General features: G+C 38.5%; 1 protein-coding gene across 2 annotated transcripts in view; it reads right to left on the bottom strand.

The window, feature by feature from the left end:
* The window catches only part of jak1 (Janus kinase 1), a 150,983-nt gene extending 128,846 nt beyond the window's left edge, over positions 1-22,137 (bottom strand). Inside the window, exons 1-2 of one of the 2 annotated variants that reach the window (XM_073063190.1) lie at positions 22,032-22,137; positions 21,430-21,579 (exon numbers count right to left, since the gene is read on the bottom strand). The gene's annotated coding sequence lies outside the window, so the exon portion shown is untranslated. Of the gene's footprint in view, positions 1-21,429; positions 21,580-21,722 lie in introns of both variants that reach the window. The other variant, XM_073063189.1, reaches the window with a different exon arrangement.
* Positions 22,138-23,068: the final 931 nt, after the last annotated feature.

Genomic DNA, 23,068 nt, shown 5'->3' with positions numbered 1-23,068 from the left:
CGTAAGATGCACCAGCCAGCGGTGACCCCTGCCTTTTCTCAGCGACGTGGCCTCCTGCAGCAGCCAATTCAAAGCAGTAGAGACGCCAACTGTCCTCGCAAAATCCTCCCACATTCACTGACCAGTAAGCCACCCACCCAAAATTTCCAGGTGCGAGGTACTTTACACTAGGTCCAATTCAAGCCTTAGGAGTGGCCCACGTCCCCCTCATTCTGGTCAACCTTTTAAAATCACGGCTGATATCACCCATTCTCCCATCATTTTACCAGCAAATTTCACCCCTTCATTAAATAACTATCTAACTTTATCTTCAAAATGGTCTAAAAATTCACTTTGCCACACATTGAGAGTCTCGAAGGATTATTGTGTTCAGGAAAAAAAATCACCTAACCTTTAGAGTAAATGGGCCATCCTTTATTTTTAAACTGTGCCCTCTATCTCTAGATTCTCCCACAAGAGGAAATATTCTCTCCACATCCATCTCTCAAGTTTCTAAATTGTCAAATTGCCTTTCTTATGAACTCACGTATCGTATCTAAATTTGCCTCATAGGCAAGCCACCCACTTTAGGAATCAATCTCTATATATATGTATTTTCAAATGCCCAACAACAGATAATCTTTTCAGAGCTTGGTCCAACCAAGAGGTCAACTGCACTCCTTATGTCCATCTGAGGAGAGTACTTAAAAACTCAAAGTAAATGGCAGAAGCACAATGCTCCTCAAACTATCTGCACCTCCTGCCCCAACCCTTAGAGTATGTAGAACTGAAATAACATGTCATCCTCAATCCCAAACACTTGGGAATCTAATACACCACACTAACTACAATACCTTGAATTCAAAGAAACTTAATCTGAAAATTTGTAGTCTTAATAAGTGAGAAGGTTAAATGAATGACACTTGGAAAAATTGCTACTCAGAAGAAAAAAATCTTTTAAGAGTTCAGTTTCACAAGTATTGACAGGTATCAAATTGCAAAACCCTGATTTCATGAAACATTACTAACACAAAATTGCAAAAGCATATTTTGGTTAAGTACTGTGAAGTGAAAAGTTCCTCAATTTTTATCCAATTTTATTTTGGCAAGTGTGTCATTTAATTTTTATTTAAACAAAAATGTTAATGACATACCTGTCAATGAAGTAATTAAAACAGAAAAAAAATATTGTCAAAACTGAGCAGCATCTGGAGAAGAAGGGTTTAGCGTTTCCATTTGGGGACTCATCAGAACACAGAGGATTAAATGTTTCTCTTTTCTCTGACACTGCCCATCCAACTTAATACTTCCGGTGTTTTTATTTCAGGATTTCCCAAAATCTAGAGCTTTTTGCTTATCAAGTACTCTTGCTCACCTATGCTTGCACATTTTGAACCTATCAATAAATATTAATTAGATATTTAAGAACTTTTCATTAAAATTAAAATGCTAAAACATCCAATTTTTAAAAAAATGGTGCATTGCCATTGCAATTTAACTTAGTTGAATATTAAATGTAACAAATTGCAAATAAAGGAATTTATAACAACCTAATTAGATGGAATAGTTGGGAGATGATCATTATCACTTCAGAAACCATTTAATTGAAATATGTAATGTGTCTTTTAAAATTGTACATTTAGTTAGCTATCAATTAAACAAATAGGAAGCTAATGGCATGATGATGGAATCCCTAAGCACTGCCAGTGATGGAGGACATTCATTGTTGCTCAATGGGCAGTTATCAATTAAAAATGTCAGTTAAACAGTTAGCTCTGAAGGGGTCCTTGAATGATAGAAAGTAGTATCAGAAAAGTGAGTTTTTTTAATTTTACCTCCCACACAATTCACATACACAAGTGACTTGGGGTGAAGAGGGGAAGGAGGGCAGATTCTTCTTTGCTTGCTGAGACCCAGAACTGTCTCCATTGTGCTCTGTTGTCACTTGGAGTATAATTTCCTTTGATGACGAGTTGGAAAAAAATTACTGCAGGTAGAACTTGCACAGAGTAAAGCACATCTTACAAGTTTGCAATATTTACCGCAGAATGTTCAAATGCTTTTGCCAAATTAATTTAAAAAAATTAACTCAAACCACTTAATCTGTGTCCATCAAATTATCTTGTTATTTGAACCAACATATTATTGAAATGTATCTGAGGATAACGTGCATGGTATAATATCCAAAAATAACATAAAATTATCCTTGTGGCTGTTCCTCCAATTGAACTCAGAAATAAATGAACTTTTGTGTCCTGCAAGTCATGCCCAATCCCATTCAGGCTTTCCGATTATTTCTTTTTAAAAAAAACATAAGATAACAGACTTGTATTACTTTGTGCCTTTCATGAGCTTAGGAAATGCACCAACTAAATTCTCCAGCTCCTTATCAAGATTGTGTCATGTGATCTCTCCACACCCGGCTCCCTCACCACATCCACCTGCAAGAGCAAGTGGAATGTCAGTACAACAGTTCATGAGAAAGTCAATGCCAACCAAAACTTTTGATTTCGATATGAATTTGTAACTCTGGATCTGGGAAATACTGACAAGCCAAATTTGCAGAACGTGGGAATGTGACTGGAATTTACAAATTGTACAGAAATGTCAAAAGTCGAATGCATTCAAAATTTAGATAAGACAGACAGGACTGGACATAGAGTGGACTACTATAATGTGCATTCAATGGTATAATATTAGAGCCTAATATTTATCTAGAAATACAACTTGCTAGGATTTATATGCATCTCAAATACAGTACAATCACATTATGTAAAGCAAGATAAAAAGATCCTGGGCTACACTATTAATCCATTAAATTTTCTGCCATGCTCTCCAAATTTAAAGCAGGTCTACCACAAGGTAGTGGCAAAGGTTTGCCACCGTGGCCTGAGTGGTGGCAGATGGAATAGTATGGTAAACTTCCCTGTAAATATTATCAGAGTGTGAGGTCTAGGGTTGAGTTCTTATGTTTCAAAGCCCAATAAACTCAGTTAATAGTCAACCAAGAAGTGAAGTGAACCATGAAACAAGTCAGACAGTAATAAAGAAAAAACAATTCCCTCAACTTTACATTGGCCCTTCAAAAAAAACCAGAAATATCCCCAAACTTTGTAAATTCAGCCAGAACAGAGTGATTTTTCTTGTAATTCTGTTTTTGGGAGGGGTGATATTAGCAAGTATGAAGGTGATAGGACAATATGAACAATGAAGTTGGGTGTTCGTATTTGGGTAAGAAGAGTTAGGTAACTGCGGATGGCCTGGCCAATTTTTTAAAAAAAAAATCAATTTCAACAGCATCCTGTACCGGAAAGATTACTGTTCTCTTTCCACAGGGTCCCGCTTCTATATTTCCAGCATTTTCTGTTTTTATATTTAAATAAATGCTTTTAATCAAGAAGCAACAGGTCATTTTTTTCTTGTAAATTGTACCATTAAAACATATTTGAGAAAGCAGGTATGGCTGGGTATGACTTGGGACAGTGAAGTTTTTGTTTTTGAATTTAGTGGCGGGGACATCCTGTGGACAAGTATGGAGAGCAAATTTGTGCAGATAAAGATGAACAAATACAACATGAAAGTTTGGGTACTGGGTGGTCAGGAATATTCATGGTTTGAAACGATTGCCTGATTGAAGTAGCAGAGGAAGAATTTCAATCTCATTGATCAACAAATTAATGAAACTTCAATGGAGAAAATAGAGTAAATTTTTTAACAAAGTTAAGTTTTATGTGTGGAATAATAAAAATACTCTCAAAAGCTGGACCTAAGACCAATAAAAGTCATTCAGGGAGGCCTCAGTGTATTACTTGATCAGTTGTTACCTGCATTAAGTCTCTGCCTTTCGAACATGAAGGAATACAAACGAAGTCAAGTCAAGTCACTTTTTATGTCATTTCAACCATAACTGCTGGTACAGTACACAGTAAAAATGAAATGACGAGACGACATTTGTCAGGACCATGGTGCTGCATGAAACTGTACAAAAACTACACTGAACCTCGTAAAAACAACACAGAAAAACACTAGACTACAGACCTACTCAGGACTGCATAAAGTGCACAAAATCAGTGCGGGCATTACAATAAATAATAAACAAGACAATAGGCACAGTAGAGGGCAGTAAGTTAGTGTCAGTCCAGGCTCTGGGTATTGAGGAGTCTGATGGCTTGGGGGAAGAAACTGTTATAGTCTGGTTGTGAGAGCCCGAATGCTTCGGTGCCTTTTCCCAGATGGCAGGAGGGAGAAGAGATTGTATGAGGGGTACATGGGGTCCTTCATAATGCTGTTTGCTTTGCGGATGCAGCGTGTAGTGTAAATGTCTGTAATGGCGGGAAGAGAGACCCCGATGATCTTCTCACCTGACCTCACTATCCGCTGCAGGGTCTTGCTATCCGATATGGTGCAATTTCCAAACCAGGCAGTGATGCAGCTGCTCAGGATGCTCTCAATACAACCCCTGTAGAATGTGATGAGGATGGGGGGGTGGGAGATGGACTTTCCTCAGCCTGCGCAGAAAGTAGAGATGCTGCTGGGCTTTCTTTGCTATGGAGCTGGTGTTGAGGGACCAGGTGAGATTCTCCGCCAAGTGAACCCCAAGAAATCTGGTGCTCCTAACTATCTCTACCGAGGAGCCATCGATGTTCAGCGGAGGGTCGTACCATGCCCTCCTAAAGTCAACAACCATCTCTTTTGTTCACATTCAGAGACAGGTTGTTGGCTCTGCACCAGTCCGTTAGCCGCTGCACCTCCTCTCTGTAAGCTGACTCGTCGTTCTTGCTGATGAGACCCACCACAGTCGTGTCATCTGTGAACTTGATATATGGTTCGAGCTGTGTGTTGCAGCATAGTCATAGGTCAGTAGAGTGAACAGCAGTGGACTGAGCAAGCAGCCCTGGGGGGGCCCCATGCTCAGTGTGATGGTGTTGGAGATGCTGCTCCTGATCTGGACTGACTGAGGTCTCCCAGTCAGGAAGGTTTAACTAGGGAGCAGCTAGGTTGACAGAAAGTAATGGTTTTTAAATGGGTATTAGCGTATCAAATGTGGAGGCAAGAATATCTTTGAGAAAATCTGTTACTGCAGAAATTCTGTGATGAATGGAGGGTGAAGCTGACCTCTTGAGATCCTGAATTCCAGCAGTAGGCAAGTCAAGATACAGCTTTTTCCAAGCATCAGTATAAAATATTGTTTGCAAAGATAAACAATAGACTATCACTAACCCAAACCATACTCTATCATTAAAAGCAGAAGCAAAATGAACAATATGCTCCATTGATTTTCATTTACAAACTTCTGAAGAGGTTCCCCAGTTTCTTAAAGTAGTGTTGGCAGAAATGCCAGAGAAAGCTTAAAAATTGTTTAGAAACACCGTCAACATTTCTCATCTTGCACTATGGTTACTCAGACAACTCTGACAAGTCAGTTAGCAGAGTAAGTTCAAAGTTTCATCAGACATGGAGCAGCTGTGGGAGGGTCTTACATTCAAATATTGAACTCTTCTTCTATACTAGCACTCAAAACCAGTCAATGGTCAATATAATCCCATTACTCAACATCTCCCAGGACAGACAGCCTAATATAGAACTTCTCCCAAACATCTCAGATCTGAAGACAATTGGGGAAGCCTCAGAAATCACAAGTTCCAAATCGAGAGGAACTTAATTTTGTGTTTCAGAGTCAGTTTTGCTTTCTTTCCATGTTAAATCAAAAGGATGTGCTTGTTGTAAAAACCTGTACTCTTTAAATAGTTGGAAATTTTATTAGAAAATTTGTAACTGGCTATTTCTCATCATGATGTCTATGAGAGTACAGCTGTGCCACACCTTCACACTTAGAAAAAATTATGATAGGATACATTTTCATCTTTCCCTTTATATTATTCCTTTGAACTGAATCTGAAACTAATGTGGTTTAGTGATCATTTTACTTCCAAAAAAAATTCTACTGCAGGCAAAAATGAAAAGGCTTTTTCAACTGTTTTAAAGGTTAAATACAGTTATTAATTCATTTATTCACTCCCAAAATGTTTTGAAAGAAATATTCACAATACATATTACTCAACAAGAAATCACTATTTTTAAATAATGAATCCTGTAATGGGATGTTGAAGCCTCTGCTTCCACTAAAATATTTTTTTAAAAACTTCAGAAGTGTGATAATTTGCAATAATATCTTCAGCATGATAGTTTCACTGTTTTACTTCACTGGCTCAATGATATGTATAACAGAAAACTTTCAGCGCATTGGAAGTTAATATATCTGAATTTTCCTTCTTCAAACATGCTCCGATTGAAAACTATTACCAACATTAGCTCCTCTTTCCAATGCCACAGGAGCTTAACAAGTAATACAAGGGCAGTGGACTACTGCCAGATATGTCCACAAAAATCAACATAAATATGCTCAATTTCAAAAAGGGCCTGAACAGAAGTCATGCACATTCTCCAATAATGAACACGGAATATGAATCAAATATCTTGCAGCTATTTTCCATTTCATCAGGAGCAAAAGGAGTGCAGGAAACTGGGAGGCAGCGGCAAATAGTTCAAAATTGCTGAGCTACTCAATGTGATCAATGTTGATCTACTGTATGTAAATCTTTCTTGTGCCAATTCCCTATTGCCAAGATTTCCACAAAAGCAGGTCTACCTGTTTTTAAACACCATGAAGATTTTTGCATCTGCGTGCCCATTAGTAATTTTAATGTGTAAAGAACTGAATTTTTTTTAAAAAAGAGCAAATAGTTTAGAGATGAGAACAGTCTGGCACAGAAACAGGCTCTTTGTGGCACAGTCTCCGTGGCAGCTATGATGTCAAGTTAAACAGCCTGCTCATCATCCATATCCCACAATTCCTTGCCTCTTCATGTGGTTGTCTAAATTCCTCATAAACATTGTACTCACATCCACTTTCATCAACACACTGGGGAACAAAGTTTAAAAATAGCTGCAAGCACTTTATTTTCCATGGGTATGAATAAAGGGCAACAAAGGAACCATGTACTACTTTTTCCATATTATCAGGAATGTATAGCACAGGAATAGGTCCACCTCATCCACTTTGACTCTATGCTAATCACATCTGGCTGCATTAGATCCATATCCTATCTTTACCTTGCAAGTGCATGTCCAACTACTTTTTAAACATTGTATTTGCCTCCATTACCTTGAAGCCTGTTCCTGATATTCACTACTCTCTACCTGTGGGGAAAAGCTTGCCTCACAGATGAACATTAATTCCTCCCATCTTAAACTTGTACCCTGTATTTCTACATTCCTCTCGCTGGGACAAAATTCTAACTATCTACCTATCTAAGCCTACCATTTTATAAATCTTCAAGATCATTATCAGCCTCATATATTCCACTGAGAATAAGCTCAGCCTATCCAATTACTCCACCTAACTAGAGCCCTCCATTCCAAGAAATATCCTGGTGCCTATTTTCTGCACAAACTCTATTACTATTACACCTTTCCTGCACGGTGACAACCAGAACTGTACAAACTATTCTATAATTGCTGCCTAACCATGCAAAACATTTAAATATGTCACATTTTCTTATGACCATTCAGCCCATTGAGCTTATGCCGGAGCACAACAATCCCAGTAATACTGTTATCCCACTTATTCTCCTGTAACCTCTTCTCATATATCCATCAACAAAGCTAATTAACCTAACAACCAGCATGTTTTTGGGATGTGGGAAGGAACGGAGTATCGAAAGGCAAACTCACTTAGTCAAGTGTGAGAACATGTAAGCTCCATACTTGTCCCTTCACCTTCACTCTTGCTACCATTCATAGAACATAGAAATCTACAGCACATTACAGGCCCTTCGACACATAAAGTTGTGCCGATCATGTAACCTATTCTAGAACCTGCTTAAATTTCCCTAGCACATAGCCCTCTATTTTTCTAAGCTCTATGTACCTAAGAGGCTCTTAAAAGACCCCATTGTATCTGCAAACTCCATTCATCTCCAACCTCCCTCTGATGCCAAAATTCCTTGAACACATTGCAACTCACCAATCCAGAGCTACAGGGATTTCACCGCAGTCAGCTCTGTGTCAGTTTCGTTGACTGACAGTGCACCTGTGAGCTCCATAGCATGTCTCTGCACTGTTGAAAGGTCAATGAAATTATTTTATTTTAGTTGTTTCTTGTCCTCTTTTTAAAGCTGTCCATAACAATCCTGGTTATTCACTGAGCTTGGATTGAGTTGGGCTGTCACAAATCTGTGGCAGCTGCTCTACCGGTTGCAACACTGCTACTGCCTTGCACAATGTTGACACTTCCAAGTTGGGCACGTCAATTTCCACGCACAATTTCAACCAGACACTTCTTATGTAAGAACGAAATCAGAACAAAAACTTAAAGTGAAACTAATGGAATTAATCGGTTTGTGGACAAGTTTGCGGACGATACTAAAATAGTTGGAGGGGTAGGTAATGTTGAGTCTGCGAAGTGCTTGGACAGGTTGGGAAAGTGGACAAAGTGGCAGCAGATGGAATACAGTGCAGGGAAGTGAATGGTTAAGTACATTCGTAGAAGGAATAAACTGGGAGCAACTTCAGATATCAGATAACTTGAGAGTCCTCTTGCAAAATTCCCTAAAGGTTAACTTGCAGATTGAGTCAGTGGTAAGGATGGTAAATGTAATGTTAGCATTCATTTCAAAAGCACTAGAATATAAAAGCAAGGGTGTAATGACTAGACTTCAGAAGGCACTGGTCAAACTACACCTGGAGTATTAAGAGCAGTTTTGTGCCCCTTATATAGGAAAGGATTTGCTAGCTTTGGAGAAGGTCCAGTGGAGAGTCACAAAAACCAGCCTGCAAAATAATAGGGTTAATGCATAAGAAGTGCTGGATTTAGAAGAATGACGGAGCATCTCATTGAAACCTACTTCAAATTGAAAGGCCTAGATAAAGTGGACATGAACCCTCTGGTGGACCCCAGGGTGGAGGGTGTCTAGGGCACAGCCTCAGAATACAAGGATACCCTTTTAGAACAAAGATGAGAAGGAATTTATTTAGCCAGAGAGTGGTGAATCTGTGGAATTCATTGCCACAGACAACTGTAGAGGCCAAGTCATTGGGTATAGGTGGTTAATAGGTTCTTGATTAGACTGAGCAGCAAATGTTACGGGGAAAAGGCAGGAGAATGGAGCTGACAGGGATTTTAAATATCAGCCATCAGCAGGCTCGATGGGCCAAATAACCTAATTCTGCTTCTATGTTTTATGGAAATTTATCCTTTTGTCAATACTGAATTAAAAAAAAAACACACCAGTAAAATTCGAGACAATTTCAAGCTGTTAAAATGCTCCCTTTAGCAGAATACCACACATCTAAAATTATGTGAAATAAATGGATAATACAAATTGTAATAGGACAAAATATTTTGTAAAGTTCCCCAAAACACAAGAACTTCTGTAATAGAGCTGCATACATTGTGTAGTGATAGAGATCTGCTCTTTACTTTGATTTTTAATCACGTTCATATTTGTCACAAAATCAGTTTTTGAATATTTTACCACAATGAACAATTTAACCAGGTCACTCTGTCAGTCCCACCTGTGACTGCGAAGCATTCAGCAAATCAATTTCCAGGATTTTTTTCCTCTATTCAATTCCAAAATGGAACTGAAAAGGAAGTAACCTACCAGCAGGTTGTGGGGTGGGTATTTCACAAATCCAATACATGTTCCTTCTCATATCTCTGCAAGGGCTCTGATGTCCAGGTGGCTGCCATCCTTCAGTTATCACAGTACTGTACCTTGAGAACAGACAGCATCAGCACAGTGATAACTGAGCCAGGGCAGCCAGAGAGTCACCCCGTCAGCATTCAGGTGTCGTCAAGGTTTTGAGCTGAAAAACCAAAGATACATTGCCATATTCAAGTGTTTCATAGTAAACCCTTATCTAATTATAGTGTGAAGTTAAGTTAGGAAGATTTATACATTTTACAGTTCAAGCGACTGCTTTCTCCAACAGGCAACTCAACACTTTTGCATGTTGAATTAAACTTAGTTCAGGATGTTCATTGCCAAAATCCGTTCCAGCTCCTTGTATTCGGCCAACTTTTCCATATTTGTTTAGCAAGGCTCATGGACTGAAGTCTATGTAACTAGTAAACCTACTCTTGAGCTCGCAGTATTCATATACTTTTTCTTATACGGAGGAATCAATCAATAATAATCAAGAAAAACTGAGCCCAAACGTGGCAGGGCCAACTCACAATCCATTTAGTGCTTTGCCCATTCGAGAACACATCTGGAAGACCAAGTCTGTTCCCATCTCTTTGCATCAGTTCTTTACTCCACATATATTGTTTGGTGAGTGTCATTAGCAAACCATCAACATAAATCTCTAATTGCCTTACAGAAGATGATGCTGACCACTACCTTGAACTGCTGCAGCTCTTTGATGAGGGCGGTGAGCTCCAAGATTTTGTCTCAGCAATGATGAAGAGGTAACAATATATTTCAAAGCTATTTTAGTGTACCATTTGGAGGGGGGTCTGCAGGTGGTGGCACACCTTCATGTATGTTGTTGGACCTAGTGGTAGGTTATGAGTTTGAGTATTGTAGATGGGATACCAGACAGACCAGTTTATCACTAAAGGCTACTGGAGCTGAACTCATCCAAACATGTGCACAAGCCTGCCATACCTCTTGCAGATGGTGCAAGGGCTTTGAGTAGATAGGAAGCAAGTCATTCTCCACAGAATACCTAGCCTTTGAATTCTGTTTCTGCCAGGTGCATGGTCTTACACTGCACCATAAATGTGCTTAGTTCTATTACTAAAAAGGGTAAATTTGGTGATGGATATGGAGTCCAAAAGTACGTCACTGGAAATACCAATGTGGATTAATAAATCAAAGCACTCTGCCCATCTCCAAATGGATATTTGTGTTAATTACTTTATTTGAACTTGGTTAGACCTGGAATACTGTAGAGGGTTCATATACGAGTAGATAGCAATGGTCTATGAAAGGTGCAAAAACAATCAGGAGATCATCAGAACTGATAAGTTATATACATTTCCAGATACAGCAGAGCGAGGCAACTTAACAATTACATCTTCAACATTCTGAAAAGCTTGATAGAGAATAAATGGAGATGTAGTTTCTACTTGCAGAGAAGGTAAGTACACGGTCATGCACAGAAAATTTAGAAGACATTTATTTACCCAAAGTATTACCAGAACATGCAGCCATGTGTCATATAAAAATGGTTTAGGTGAATAAGAGCAATCATGCATTTAAGAGGAAGTTAGATAAACACAGAGCAAAACAAAAGGAGCAGGATGACATTTTTACTGAGGTAGATATAGAATGGTGGGAGGAGACTCACAAGAAGCACTAGAATTGAGATGGATGTGAAGTAAATAGCCTGATCCTGGAATTGTATCAGATACCAAATGGAATGAGCATTAACACTCTGAAGGCAGTCCTCCCAAATCATCTTACTCATCTATATACCAGGGCAGGGCAATTATTTATAGAGACATCGTCCCTGTATTAACTTGAAATAAGATACATATGACAGCCAAGGAAAAGAGAAGCTGCAGATAATCTACTAGAAATTTATTCTGATTACCCCAGGACTATACTTGAAATGAAATGAATTCTGCATTCACTTGCCTAACACCAGGGCTATTGAAAATAAAGAAAGAATACTTCAGGATTATTTTTATTGCAGCCAATACAAAAAAAACACTTCCTATTGGTTTGGACGGTTTCACTTTCAGCAACAAATACGTGTTAAGTCATTACCATACCTTACTCAACCAACCGACAAAGGCACACTATACCACATCAGACTACAGCATGTGGTATGCAAATTGGATAGTGTGAATCTGGATGTTTATAAACACGACACTGTGACCTACATAAAGAAGCTGATCAAAATGAAGTGCTACAATCAGTGAATGTCTTGGCGGTTTTGAAATTTGATTGGCTTTTAATTTAAATCACATTTTCCCAATTTAAAAATACTGAAGCAGTTTTTAAGTTTCTCCATTCCCTCTCGAAGGTGCTGCATCAACTGCTCTGAGCCACTGCCTGAGATGTCTGAATTTCATCATATTTTGATAGCTGTGCTTAGTCTTCAGGCAGACATCAAAGCCACCAAACTTTGTTGAGTTACTGTTGTAGCACAAATGGAAGCCAGACACTCAAGCTGGAGAAAATATTTAAAACTTAGAAACATACTAAAAATAGCAAATATTTTCTCCTATGGATTACACTGGATGCCTTCTGCTGTCAAACAGAATTACTTCATACCAATTCTTCCCTTTAGAAAGGATCTAGTTTATATTTAGAAAAACAGAAGTTACTTCAGTAGCCTACAAATGAAAGCAGCTCTTGGAAAAGCTCTGAATATTCAGGGTAATTAACGATTGGGCTTTACTGTTTGCAAGATTGAGGGCCAGCACAGTGACCTTTGCTGGGGCATGCGCATGTGATTGTCAGCATAGGCAAAATTTGCCAAAAATATGCCTCCTCTGATGGCACACTCAGTGACCAGCACTGTAAGGTCACACTCTAAGGGAATTGAGGTCACCTACCATTTCTAGGAACATAGCCCAAAGCTAGAAGTGGAAAGAAATGCCCAAGTGCAAAGATATGGGGTTGAACAACAACAGCTGGCCATCTAAGCAGAAATCAACATTCTTGATTAGAAAGCTCCATCTATAAAATCACCAGCACTTCCAGATGGCCTAGACAAGTTCAAACATTGAGGAAGAAAAAAAGAGAACTGAAAATTGACACTGGAACAGATTCTTGTCCCATTGCAAGACCAACGATAATGAAACCATGCAAAGCAAGCGACTGATCATGTACCACACAGTATTTACAAGAGAGGAGACTTCATGATGAAAGAGAACCAGAACTACCACAGACCCCGAAGCTGTTAGATTTGTAGCACTTTTTGGACAACAATGATACAGCCAGGAACTGGAAATAATAAAGAAAACCACAGCCGCATTTGGTAGTGTAAGAATGTAGGTAGGATATTTATTAGTGAAGTTACAAGCCAAGAAGCCACTCATATGCATTGTTTAGCAAATTTATGCTATGAGCCCCTTCAGAAATAATTGTGAAATAACGCCTCAGCTGCAAGTTGTAGTTCATGTCAAAACCAGTGACATAAGAAAAAGACTCAAGTCTTGCAAAGACAACAGGAGTTTAGATAGAGGTTCAGAATTAATTTTAAAAATATAACCTAGGAATTACTATTACGCCAAAGCATGCACCGCCATATGTGAGTATGATTCTACTGATGAAATTGATCACATTCCTGTTGTCACTTAGAGACCAGCAGAGCTGACCAAATTACTCAAGTGTTGACTTCAACTTTGCAGTAGGTTTAATCTAATACAGTTTAAGTTCCAAGTAAAGTTAGCAACTTGGAAGCAACAAAGAATGTGAAATAAAATGACAAATGAAGTGTATACTTTCCAAGCCTTGCCCTGTCAAATGTATGTTCCTTTGAACTTTATAGTACTGCAGTGGAGAGCAGATCTAGATTGCATGCTCTAATATTTTGAATTGCAGCTTGAAGAGATAACTTTCTAATTTAGGGATATACATGGCAGGTCTGATACTAAAGCATGCAGATTTAAAAGAGGCTCAGCACGAATCTTTAGCATTAGTCTTGCTTCCAATTCATCTGTTCTTTTGTTCTGTAATTCAAGGCAATACTCAAAAGGTTAGTCTCCAATTTGCAGGCAGGATGAGCTGGGGAATATAAAATATTTAGAGGAAAATACATAGTAGTTAGCTGTAGATATTATCGAAGGAAACACTGTATTAAATCTTTTAAGATTCATGGAAAATATATCAGAACAAAACAGAAGTGGATGCAACGCCACTAATGAAGAAAAACCTGAAGATGCGACAGAAATTCTACGTTAAGAAAACTCAGACCGAATACTACAAGATGGCAAATGACAATTCACTCTTCACAATAGTTATTGGTAAGCTGCCTGGCCTGCTGAGTTCCTCTAGCATTTTGTGTGTGTTGCTCAGATTTCCAGCATCTACAGATTTTCTCTTGTTGGTAGATAGAGTGTATTTAGTTTTCTAAAAGGTGTCTGACAAGATGCCACATCTGAGGCTGGTGAATGAACTAAAATCCAAGGTATTGAAGAAAATGTTTTATCATAGATTGTTTTCTATATGACAGCCAGTTTTCAATAGACATGTTTATGAGAACATGGGAAGAATAAGAATCTGATTAACATAGGATTGCTTTAAGTGGGTGGTTGACGGTCAGTGCAAATCTGATGGGCAAAAGTTTCCTGCTGCCAGTTTTCAGGTTGGAGGCTTGTAATTAATGGAGTATCCCAAGTATGGGTTCCTGGCCTTCAATTATTTACTATTTATATTAATGTCCCAGATGAGGGAAAAAATTACTATTTCCAAGTTTGTTGATGTTACAAATGTCGTGTGGAAGACATGGTGATCCTGTAATAAAATATTAATAGGTTAAGTGATCACGAGAAAACCTGGCAAATAGAATCGAAGGTGAGGTCATGGTATTAGGAACTATTAAAGATGGATTAATATCTAACTGGGGAGAGACTGAAAATGGGTGGAATTCAGAAGGATCTAGGTGGTGCAGTACATTAATCACAAAATGTTAGCAGATAGAAACATTTAAGTAGTTTAAAAAAGAAAATAGATTTTTTTCCTTTATTGTGAAGGAGGTTAAGGTTTAAGAATAAGGAGCTTTTGTTACAGTTGTACACAGTACTGCTGAGGTCACATCTGGAATAATATCCAGAGTTCGGTCTAATGTATGTAATAACATTGCAGGCTGCACAAAGGAGGTCCACCAGATAAATTCATTGGATGAGGGGGTCGTCTTCTCAAGAGAGGCCACGCAGGTTGGATCTGTACTCCCAGGTGCTTAGTAGAATGGGAAGTAAAGTTAGCCAAATATGCAGGATCCTAAGGAGACTTGACAGGGGAAATGCTGAGATATTTTCACTACTAGGAGTCACGAAGAAGGGCACACAGCTGTAAAATATGGATCTCATCATTTCAAACTGCGGACAAAATGTCTCCACTCTTCTATGGAATTCTTTTCCCGAGGGTGATGGAAGTCAGATTATTAGATATTTTTAATATGACCTTTCTCGGGGTGGTACAGGCTAGTGAATGGTGACCCTCAGTGAGGATGCATATCATTACTCATTCATATGCGAAAAGAGTCAAAAACAGGTGCCTTCTCCCCTTTACAAAGGTAGAGCGTTCCTATGAAACCTTTCTTAAGCCGAAATGGCGTAAAGTGAAAAACCATTAATTTATATGGGAAAAATGTTCGTAATAGTGAAAATCCTCTTTGTAATGCAAAAACAGGTTACTAATGCAGGTCTTTTGTAAAAGCAAAGTGGCGTAAAGCGAACATTTGTAAAGTGGGGGACACCTGTATTGGAGCAATATCAGAATGTGCTGATGTAACCAAATTGGTAAGGGAATTAAAATATTGTCTGGATGCAACTGGATCCAGTAGTCTTATACATTGTTTAAAAATGATATTCAGCAGATTTTGAAAGCAGTTGACGCTTGGAAAGAATATATCAGCAGGAACTAAAAGAGCAAAATGTTTATAAAGTGCTGTATTGCAACATTTTAATAAGCAACAACTTGCTATCAATCATTGCTATCACCCTTTGGATAAAGTTAATCAAGTGTTTTATCTATAATTTTGTTACTTCAATAATTCTAAAGAACCACAAGGTGTCCTCAGTAAGATTCATAACTAGAAAACAAAAAAGCGGTTTAAATAATGTTATATAATTTTGTTCGCATTTAAAAACATTAAAATTTGGCATCTCCATTGACATTGGAAATAAGATAGAAAATAGAACCTACAAATTGCTAAAGCACGAATGTGCGTAACATCATAGCACTCAGTTATGGTATTTATACAGATTTGTTACTCAAGCTCTATGCTTTGAACCAACTGCTTTAAAGACCAAATGCAAACTTGGCTCTGCTGTAAACAAACTTGAACAAAAATCTGGAATACAGATCAGCCAGATTGCTGGAAACATCTTCACAATTTATTTTTCTTTTTGCACAAATCCTTGGCTCACTTAACTTGGCAGTGGTGAGGTACAGCACATTGTCAAAGCTGTTGTTTTTACGGTGTAATGTTAAACCAATATTCTTCTGATCTCTTGCAAAAATCTCATTTCACTATCTCTAATAAGAGCAGCAGTGTCATTCCCTGCCTCTGCCCAATTATTATCCCCCCCCAAAACATCATAAAAATATATCATCTGTCATTAGCACACTGCTTTTTTGGGAAAGCTTGCAGCCCGGAAGTTGTTACTGTGTTACCTACAAGTGATTGCATTTCAGAAAGTTATTCAATTATAAACCTGCTTGGGAGAAAAATGCAAAGTAAGTGCAAGTGTTTCTTTCTGAAGAATGGCATTTTTACCAGTCTTACATAACTGGATATTTAAACAATGACTTCAGGTCCAGAACTGGGGTGGGAAGGGAAAAAAACGATCAGACAGGATTCTTTCTGCATTTGGCCATGGCTACGATCCTTGCTCCAGCAGCTGAAGACCTGACAAAGCTCTCAGCCACAGGTCAAAAGTACTCACTTGGGACCCTTGTCAGAAAGCTTATGGTAATTCTATGTAAAGAAGAAGGAAAGAGGAGGGGGTGGGAGGAGTGCAGTCAATAGTCCTGCATGATCCAGACCCTGCACTCAACAACATTCAATCTCCCAAATTCTGACCTCAACTCAGCCCAGGGAGATCACAGTAGTGAGTAATGTTTTACCATGAAATCATGGTAAAACAGACAAAAAAAAATTCTTGAGCAAATTCTCAATGGTATTTTTGTCTTTTCATCAAATATTGCTTACAGATAGAGATCCGCTAAAATCAAATTTATTGTATTAATTGGATAATAATAACCCTTTCTGTTTAACATTTAGAGCTGAGGGAATCCTGCACCTAAATCTCTGATGACACCATACTAAAAAGCACTCACTACGTTACTAAGGGTATACAGACTCAGGACTATTATGCCACTTTAATTTACTGCCAGGCACCCAATACCCACAGTGCTACTGCTGTAGAACTCTGCACCAGAAAGCTCAGAATGTGAACAGATACACAGCCACTTCAAAAGATTACATAAAGTGTGCAATGCAGGATCATCTGGACAAACTAAAGCTGATCTTTACTTCCAATTTGCTTGCCACATTGTAGCCTTTCAGTTATCTATTTCCCCCACCCCCACCTTTGGTGTGCACTTGTCTAGTTTTAAGAATCTAAGCCATTTTGCCCAGTCATTTTTGCAGTGTGAGTTCTACATAACCATGCTTAATAAAAAATCTCCCAATGGAACCACCGGAATCCATCTATGCCCCCTCTAGATTTGAATTCTCCAACCTATTCATGATACTTGCACCAGTGAAAGGTTCAAATACTTACCAGTTTATATATGAAAGTGCTTTTCAGTCTTCATTTCAATTAGTTTTTCCATTTCTGTTCTGTTAAAATCCACAAAACAACTTCTTGACAGTGATAAAACTGTTATAATCTCAGTAATCCATTTTAATTTTATAACATGGCTTTCAAAAGGTTAATGTGCACAGACTAACAACCAAATGAAGTAGAATACACTCCATAGCAATATAATGGGTAGGCTAGGAGGGAAAATCTCAAATTAGTAGAATTACAAGCAGCTTTCAAAGTGTGGACTTTTTTTTGTTATTGATGATTCATTTGCAATTTATCATAAAAACTATGTTGAAGTTTTGCCTTTTTTTTAGAAATTAAAAATACTGAATTTTATTAAAGTCATTAAGTGAAAAATAATCCTAAAATAAGCCAATAACGAAATTGAAAAGTGCAAGCACCAATTCTAAGCTGAATTGAAGAAGGGCAGAAGCGAACGTGCAGGAAACTATCAAAGTTGAAAAGGATGTTATGGAAAGTGGATAAATATGAAAGCTGTAGTTCAGGTGAGGCTAAACTTTGATTCAGAGGCCTATAAAAGTATAATTTCACTTTATCACTTCCATATTTTGACAAGACCACAGTATCACTAAATAAAGATGCAAATTTTGACAGCATCTCTACAACAAATCTTCTGCCTCATTGTTGAAAGACTGAACATAAACAAATTGGGGGGGGGCAAGAGAAAATATAAACTTTATTACTTGAAACTATTGCTGGAGTTAGCATTAAACTGTCAACAACTTATGTTAACACCTCGCTACAAAAATGGTCATTTTCATTCATGGGCTTCCAAGCAAAAGCAGAGATTGAATCTAAGTTTAACAATATGAGAAAGCCCCTACACTTATTGATGCAGTACAATGCTTATGAAATAGAAGAGCATAACAAAGATACAGATAAACCATGGTTAAGAAAGTAACAAGAAATGATATATCACAACAAATTAAAGCCATTCTACAAATTGTCCGGCACCCACTCCTTACTCCCCCTTCCTGTCTGAAAGATGCAGACTCAAGATGACTTCCACTTCCATGAGTGCTGACTAGTCTCTTGTATCTTGTCCAAGTGGTCATGTGCAAACAGAACCAATGTATTGGTAGACATTTAATCATAGAAAACATCACAAACAGGTCTGATATTTAAAACTGTACTACTTATTTCTTTGCTAAACTTGTAGCCCTTGACCTGTTATCAAGGTTTTTAATTTTGTTAAATAACGCAGTGCCTGGCCTCCCATTTCCCCGTCATTTTAAGCATCAGTTCCTTTGAAGTTCTGTTTCTGATAGCCATTAATCACTACTCCCATTTACTCAGAGGCCTTGGCTACATTGGTCTAAAACGTGTGGATGAGAATTTAAAATGAAGAATGGAGGACCAGGAACTAATAAAGATCCTTCTTTCACAGGCCAATAAATGTTACTGAATACCAATTATATCATGAATCATTTCAGTCCCATGATGCTTCTGGATCAGGGCCACATGACTGACAGCCAGCAACAAAGTGGGAATGAGGACACACTTCCAGGTTCAGGGATCAGGGCACCTTGTTCCTTTTGCTGGCTGCTCTTATCTCTACAGGTGAATCGGGAGGTGGTGTCATTCAGGCAAGTGGCAAACATTGCAGCATCCTTCCAATTTAAGCATTGTAAATGGTGAAAACACTTTTTATTTCCCTAAATAAAGCAAACCATACCTGCATGCAGCGGCACCTAGACGATATTCAGGCATGGCCTAATAAATGGCAAGTAATCTGATACTCCAACTTGACATTGCAGGGCATTACTGTGGCGAGGCCTTCATCATCAACAGCCTCAGAGACACCACAGACCAGAAACTAAACTACACCAGCCTCGTGAGTATTGTGGCTACAAGAACAAGCCAGGAGCTACTGTAAGCAGGCTGCATCAAGTGAATCACCTCCCGACACCTTAAAGCCCTGCTGCCATATCCAAGGCATGAGTCAGTGATGTGATGCAAGAGTCTCCACTTGGATTTCTGCAGTGCCAACAATACTCAAGTACCTCAACATCATCAACTCAAAGCCTCCTACAACCTATCATTCTCAAACAGCACCACCTCCATCACTGTGGCATCCTGGATGCAAAACACAGACTGCAGTTACTTGCTTATGCATCACCTCTCAAATCCACACCTACCACCACCAAGCAGGAACACTGGAATACTGACACTTCCAAGCTCCCTCCAAGACACATTTCCTTACTTGGAAATACACTGTCACCCCTTCAACATAATGACTGTGGCAATTTAACATGGTAATTCACTACCACATTCTTGATGGCAATTATGAATAAACAGTATATGAAGGTTTTTTGGCAATGACCTGATTCTTAGAATATTTAAATGTTCTATCTTTGTCATATAAATACTTCTTGTGCTGCTAATTAGAAAAAAAATCACAAGAATATGTATTTTGAATAAGAATTGTTGAGGTCAGTTACAATTTGTTCAAATATTACTGATTAAAGTTGAACAAGTCTCTGTACCACATTGGCCTTTTACTGGTCCTATCATATTTTCTGATTCATCAAGACCCACTTACCTCATCCCTGGCTCAGTTTAACTATTACAGAAACCTTCATCTAGCATGCGAACTAACATTGACATTCAGAGTTCTAAAACTTTCCTCTTCTTCTCTGTAAACATGTTTCTTAAAACTGTATCTTTCCCACTATCCTTTCTGTGGTTTGGGGTCAATTTGTGTTTGATAATGCCATGTGTAAAAGGGAGAGGAAACTGGAGCACAAACCTATGTCCAACATTTGTTATCGGATTATTAACGATCACCAAACCAAATATTTAACTAGACAGGCAAAATAAGTTCAGTGGCAACAAAAGGAGGCTTTGTTGCTTCACGGCAGTGAATGTCTTCTTGATTCTTCAAAGATTCTCCACCATCAAATCAGGACCGCAGTGTCAGAAGAGATTCTGAAGGTGCTATAAATCTTGACCGACACAAAAATGCTAGAGAAACTAAGCAGGCCAGGCAGCATCCTGATTAAACATCTCAGCCTGTTGAATTTCCCCCCTCAGGTACTGCCTGGCCTGCTGAGATCCTGAGTGTATTGGTCAGGACTGCAGTGGAGCACTTCACTTGTCTGGTCAAATCCAACACTGAAAAGGGAAAATACTATTGAAAATTAAGCTGCCTACTTGACTAACATCATAAATTAGACTTAAAAATTCTTCTTCTGCACCACTGGCACACCATCTGTTAAATCGGCAACACCTTCCAAACCTGAGACAGGTATCATCCAAAGAATGCCACCACATTAGACATCAGCCTGACAAGGAACTAGGATGGTCACTTTTTATTCAAAACAGAATCAAACTTCTGCCCAGCAGAGTATTTATTTAAAGCAGAATGGCTTATTGTCCTTAGAACAGCTTCAGGTTTACTTCCATTTAAAAATTCAGTGTGCACCTGTTTTGTCACCGGGCAAAAAAATTGCACAGCACAAGAATTTTGAGTACACTGGTCATTACAAATTAGAAGGACCAATTGGTAGCAGTGCCCTCAAAATCTGAATGAGCTGGTGAAGAGCTGTAACGTGCAGAGTTATTATCAAGTACTGGAATTAAATGGGATTAATTTAATGTTCACTTCTGAAGAGCATGGATAAGGTTGGCCATATGGTTTCCTTGTATGCTTTGTAATTCCTTGAAAGCTTTATAATTCTATACACTGAACACATGGTCTGCAGTGGCTCAAAGCTGTGGTAACCCACAACATTCTTGATACCAATTCTGAATGATTAGCAAACAAAGGTCTTGTCAGCACCTTCTCAATTCTGAACAAGTAAGATAAAAGCTAACATTCACAAATTAAATTCAAAACACCAAAAAGTCCTTCCATTTAATTTTGGTGCTGATGATACAAGTGCCTCAAAGGGGGTTACTCTTCAATTACAGTCAGTCGCATTGCCTACCTTGTTTAAGAGGGTGAAGAGGAGGAGCTGATTTTCCCAGAGATCTAGGAATTAGGAATTCGCTGCTCCGCCCTTCCTCTCCATGCACGACCCTCGATGTAAACAAGTTAGATTTGGACGTTGTTTCCAATCTTACGAGCCAGCAGAAATCTTAAAAAATAAACATACAAATCTGAAAAAGATAAATTAAAAACTCTCCAACCACCGGAAACCGAAGAAAGCAGTACAGTTTTCCGAATATAATCAAATCGCTCTTACAAATAAAAGCCATAGGAAATTCGGAAGGAACTCACGTTTAGAATTAACTGCAATTCCACCAGTTTAAAAAAAAATACACGCTTAAATTTTGAGTTTTTTTTGTCAATTTTAAGCCCCGGCTATCAACAATAACAATCTGTACTATACTGCATTTTAATTCTACACAGGCATATCTGTTAAATATATTAAAAAATGTAAACAAATCCAGCCAACGCAGCTACAATTGCAGTAGGAGACTTCTGAGCCACAGAGCGCCCCCGAGACCCCAGCAAGCTCGCCTCGTCCTTAGTGCCCAGGAGGGAGCTCGACCGTCCCCGCATCGCTGACGCTACTTGCTCAGTTACCCCTCACACTCTCTCCCCGTTTTCCCTCCTTCTCCTCGTTCTCCTCTCTTTGTTTACATGCATATTATTTTATGACGCAGCAAATACACTCTCGCAATGTGACTGCCGCCATTTTTGTGTTTTTATTAAATCGCATAGCCATGTGATATATAAAAAACTTCCGGGTCCCACTCCGGCTCCCCGGAGTGCGAAATAAAGTAGAATGCAATCTTTTAAATTTTGTCTGCTTGTAAGATTTCTTTTGCTGTTTGGAATAAATAATTTGTTTTGTGACTTGTTTTTTTTTCGCGTCCAGTTAGTTGGCACCCCAAACTGCCAGCTTTCACTTTGCACAAACAATATATTTGCTCACTGGAAGGGAAGAGTCTCGATGATGTGTGCAATTTGATACCTTGCTACATGGTAAAGGACAAGGGTTGAATCAGACTGTACTCCTTTAGGAGCTAAGCCCACCACGGATTTTCTATTTAACCACTAAAGTATTTCTCTTAATCGTGGTTCGTGGCTTCCCTCGAATGGAAAGACAACTGATAAAAAGCTAGATTTTCAATTCATAACACGAATTGAACTTGAAGCTATTAAATTACGATTAAATTTTGTTTTCTGAAAAATTGTCTTTTAATCGATTCAGTGTGAATGGCATCAAACCCAACAGAGTGTGCTAATGTCACAATAATAGGGTCATCTGCTTCAAATTGTGACATGTTAACCAGACGGTAAGAGCAAACTTGACTGATACCTAGACTGATTAGGTGAGCTCCCATTTGAGTAAGGTACTGCAGCGTAGTCATTGTCTTAAAATTCTACATTGGAGAATAATCCTATTCTCTTTTGGAGTTTCAAAAGAATGGGCAAAAAGAAGATAAGGATTGAAGCTATGAGTAAATACACCAGAGTAATGTAAAACTAGTAATTTCAAAATACTTTGGAGAATTATCCCCCCCCCCCACTCTTGCTGTATTAATCCTTAATTCCAAAGACATGGAATACTAATTGTGTTATTTAAGAACTTTCCAAACTGCTGTTCTTTAAGTAGC

The sequence above is a fragment of the Hemitrygon akajei genome, chromosome 12 (assembly GCF_048418815.1).
Source record: "Hemitrygon akajei chromosome 12, sHemAka1.3, whole genome shotgun sequence".
Classification (NCBI taxonomy): domain Eukaryota; kingdom Metazoa; phylum Chordata; class Chondrichthyes; order Myliobatiformes; family Dasyatidae; genus Hemitrygon; species Hemitrygon akajei.
Note: the sequence above shows the minus strand (reverse complement) of the source record. Positions and strands in the feature narration are given on the sequence as shown.